Source organism: Triticum dicoccoides, chromosome 1A, assembly GCF_002162155.2.
Source record: "Triticum dicoccoides isolate Atlit2015 ecotype Zavitan chromosome 1A, WEW_v2.0, whole genome shotgun sequence".
Taxonomy (NCBI): Eukaryota; Viridiplantae; Streptophyta; class Magnoliopsida; order Poales; family Poaceae; genus Triticum; species Triticum dicoccoides.
Genome location: NC_041380.1, coordinates 137,654,967 through 137,659,026, shown reverse-complemented (window position 1 = coordinate 137,659,026; position 4,060 = coordinate 137,654,967). Strand labels below are relative to the sequence as shown.

The 4,060-nt window shown below is 41.2% G+C and overlaps 1 long non-coding RNA gene and 1 other non-coding gene across 2 annotated transcripts in view; both read left to right on the top strand.

Annotated features, from left to right (window-relative positions):
• LOC119367357 overlaps positions 1 to 2,837 on the top strand; it is a 25,744-nt gene extending 22,907 nt beyond the window's left edge. Inside the window, exon 4 of the long non-coding RNA XR_005176270.1 lies at positions 2,826 to 2,837. This is a non-coding gene — a long non-coding RNA (uncharacterized LOC119367357). The remainder of the gene's footprint in view (positions 1 to 2,825) is intronic.
• On the top strand, positions 611 to 684 carry TRNAW-CCA. Its single transcript has one exon. It is a non-coding gene; the product is annotated as a tRNA-Trp (tRNA).
• Positions 2,838 to 4,060: the final 1,223 nt, after the last annotated feature.

Genomic DNA, 4,060 nt, shown 5'->3' with positions numbered 1-4,060 from the left:
CACTAAACGATTAAGTAGCAATGTATGCAAAGCTAGACAACGAACATTTCATAATACACTCGTTCTGCATATCTTTAGGATAAAAGAAAAAACTGCGAAAAAATCCGTTTTCCTAAATAAAAAGATCAAGAAATCTATTTTGTATGGTTCTTATTTCGTTGAAAATGTTTCCATGAGACTTTCTTTCATTGAAGAAGTCCATGACTTGTTCTAGGTGATATGAGGTTGAACAGGCTTTAGAAAAAATGCAAAGAAGGGTACATGAGGGTGGAATAAAAATCAAAAAGATGACCCCTTCTTTCTTCCTGAGCATTACCGATAAATATTCATTCTTTATACGTTAGGTTGGGTTTCAGATGTATATCATTTATTATATGAAACCAAAAAGAAGAAATGACAAGAAAGTTGTATATAGATGGAGGAATAAATTATGATGTGGAAAACAAGGTAGGGGTTCAAATCCTGTCATCCCTACCTATTACTTCTCCTATGGGCAGTAACGAGGGATCAATTGAGATCGATTCAAATTGGACAAAATTCAGAGTTTCATTTTTCTATATGCATGCGGTACAAAAATCATCCTTTTCTTTACTGCTTTATCTCCCGGAAAGCGCTCTTAGTTCAGTTCGGTAGAACGTGTGTCTCCAAAACCCAATGTCGTAGGTTCAAATCCTACAGAGCGTGATTCTGTTCTTGTTATGTCGAATCCAAAAAAAGAACTTATATAAATATAAGAAAATGAGACAGTAATGAGGTCCATATCGTCATCGTAATAAAAGGAAAGATCTGCAAACATTCTTTATGGGAGTCGGGGCTTTCTGATTTGAAGTTGTTGGAAAAGAAAGGACTCAGCTTCCGCAAAAGTGATCGATGGAGAAGCTCAAAAGTCTCAATCCACCACTAGCTATCATTCAAGTTTGCACTTTTCGAGCTCATCCTTACCTTTGCGCTTTAGCTGCTTGTTCCCACTAACCCATTTCATTTTCTTAGCTGGATCCTTCAGAAAGTATCTCTTATCGCTTGTCCAGAGCCTGGATGTCAACCTTAGCCAGAGCCTGTATCTCATCAGTCTCCATCTGAGCCTCAATCGTGAACTGAAGATGACGCGCGGTCAGCGAGGAATGAATTCGAAAACCCGTACTTGGAGCATTATTGCACTTGGGATAAAGTAGATGTCGAAACAGCTTCTTCTTCAAGTTCGCTATCGTGAGGGATGTCTATGATAATATGCTCACCGTATATGAGTTAGTTCATTCCATGAGGTCGAGGAAAGGTTGAAACCATTTTAGAGCTAGGCGGGGTCTCTCAGATGCAGACTAACCCATTTCGACGTGAAGCATCGCATCGGCTTGTGATCCTAAATCTAGTGATTGATTATTGACTTGTCAAGGGCAGGTTGGTGTCTTAATGTGGAGGAATTCCGTACCTAAGATAAGAAGTTTCATTTCATTCCTACCGTAGTCCCTATTTTATTGGGCATAGTCCCCCTTACCTACTCCCGAGAGTAGAAAATCAACATTTATGTCGTTCTTAATAAGAAAGAGATGCTCGGGTAGCAAAGTTGCCTACCATTAGGTATTGTTTGAGCCCGTAACTTCCATTAGGAGAGGCATCCTTGCTCAGTTTCAACTGGTGGTTACTTAGGTTTATTTTCTCTGCCGAATTGCGTTTCAAATTCAGACTTGTCTTTGTTAAACAACGCTTTCGGGTTGCCTAGACCAGAGAATTCAAGAAATAGAGACGCGCATTGCCTAATTGGTAGTTTATTTCCCACCATAGCTTTACTCAAGTGGAAATCCTTTGAATCGAACAAAAAGTTCGTAACCGCTAGGCTGCATCGTCCCCTTCAACTAGAATCATCTAGATTACAGATTTCAGAACTGCATTTTGCAAGAAGAGAGTGCCTCCCATTCTCTGGAGTAACGATAATAATAACACTCCACGTCGCCTTCAGGCTTGGACCCATGCCTTGCATCTTCTTCTTTCTCAGAAAAGAACTCAGATCGTTCAGATTCTTTCCCAGGAGAGTCCTCGGCTTTCGAGCCCTACTCGTGGGATTTGCTTTATCCATCATTGCTATTGGCATCTTGGCGTTAAACAATTCGTTTATATAAACACTTTTTACACAGCAGAATCCTTCTCAGGTTGATTTGTGTGCCACTCGTCATCAGACAGTGAAACATCCGGTCTAGCCCTTAGCTGAGGGATCTTCACTCCTGTCCTGCCATCCATATCCGTGCCCACCCGAACCATGGGAAAGAAAGTTTGTCATAAATTACTTGTACTTGAGGGCAATGATAAAGTGAAGAAAATTATAGAAACAATGAAATGAAGCTATGGCTCGAACTATTGGAGAAGCCACCATAGAATATATCCATGAGCTTCTCAAGCACTTCTTCTTCCAATTACTTTGTGACGATTTCAAGGAAAAGTGAATGATTTCAATCAAGAAAAGAATCATATGCTCGATCCGTCGTAACAAGAGGGATAAGAAAGTCTCAACTCCAACTGCGGGAGCATTTACTATTTGGAAGTGTGCGAACGTAGCTGGTGGATCGGGGAAACAGGAAATCCTTGTGGTAATGCCGTGGAAATGCTTTGAATATCAAAAATATAGGATATCGAAAGGTGATGCGAGCGCTAGCTCATCTTAGAAGTGAGGTGAAAGATTTCTTTGATTTCGCGATCGATCCTATTTTGCTGGTGAGAAAGCAGAAAGGATTGGAAAAAGTACCAACTTTCTTGTAATTCTGTATGCCAGCTCCTATCATATGTGCTAAGAGGGCGTTAAGCGGCCTGGGACTCTTATTTATGATCTTGTTTAGGATTGGAAGAGCGGAAAATCTAAGGTACATCAGCATGGGTTCTATTCTCGTCTTTCAAGTACCTACCCTGGTATCACCTATGTAGATTGGTAGGGCTTTAGGACGGACTCCAAAGTTGACTGTTGAATCTCAGTATGTATGGCCAAGGCTCACTCATTCAACCCGCGAGAAAAGCGAGTCTTGAACGAAGGAAGAATAGTTGCAGGATCCTGGGTTCGGTATGATCGTTCTTCCAATTCATACTAGCTACGATCTTTCCCTGCTTAGAGGATCCAGCAGTAAGGTACCTACCTATGGCCAGTAAAGAACCCACCTATGGCTGGCTCCTCGGACAGCTTTCGAAGCTTCTGCTTCACTGGTGTAACACAAGTGGTTCCTGGGCTTTAACTAACTAAGTGCTGGCAGTGATTTTAGGTTGGTTTCATGGTTTCTTCATTATTGTAGCCTGTGTTGCATGTGTTTGCAGTAGCTTTGCAGATTCAGGACTATTGGCAATAGCCGTTGACCATCTATCTTCTTCCCAGTTCCCAGATACAAGATTCTAGGCTTTGAGCAATGCAAAATGCTTGATAGCCAGGAAGGCATTTCACTGGGGTTCCTTTGGTGGAACTAATTCTTTCTCTCTTTTCTTCATATCATAATTGAATTGATACCTGAATTCAAAGAAGAAATCAAGAGACAACGTTCCTGTTCCAGTTGGGGTCCAGACGGCTTTCATACACACGGATCTTTCCTTTCTTTTGGTCATGCGCAGGATTCAACTCAACTGAATACATTACATAACATATTTTTGATAGATCGATTATTCTTGTCCGCAAGGGCAATAACGTTCTAAAGATGGGTATGATTGGTTGCACAACCATAACTCTAAATGGAGTATTTCTTGACTACTTATACAACTCTTTGGGGTCCAAAGATACTCTAAAATACTCATCAGGTTCGATACAATATTAATAGTGCTTAGCACTAACTTCCTTCGACCGGACACCACCACTGGCTTGTACTTAAGAATGGGTCTTGGCTGAAGGTATCGATATCCGGTGCGAATCAACTTGACACCATGGTTACGGTGAGGAAGGATCAAGTTTTATGCTCGCGCTTAGTGGGAAACCATACAATTATCAACTCTGCCTCCGTTCCCCCTCTTTACCCCTATCTGAGCCCAATCGCGAAACCCACTCCTCAAATGATGGATTAGGTGAAATGAAACATGTACAAATCATTCTTCAAATCCT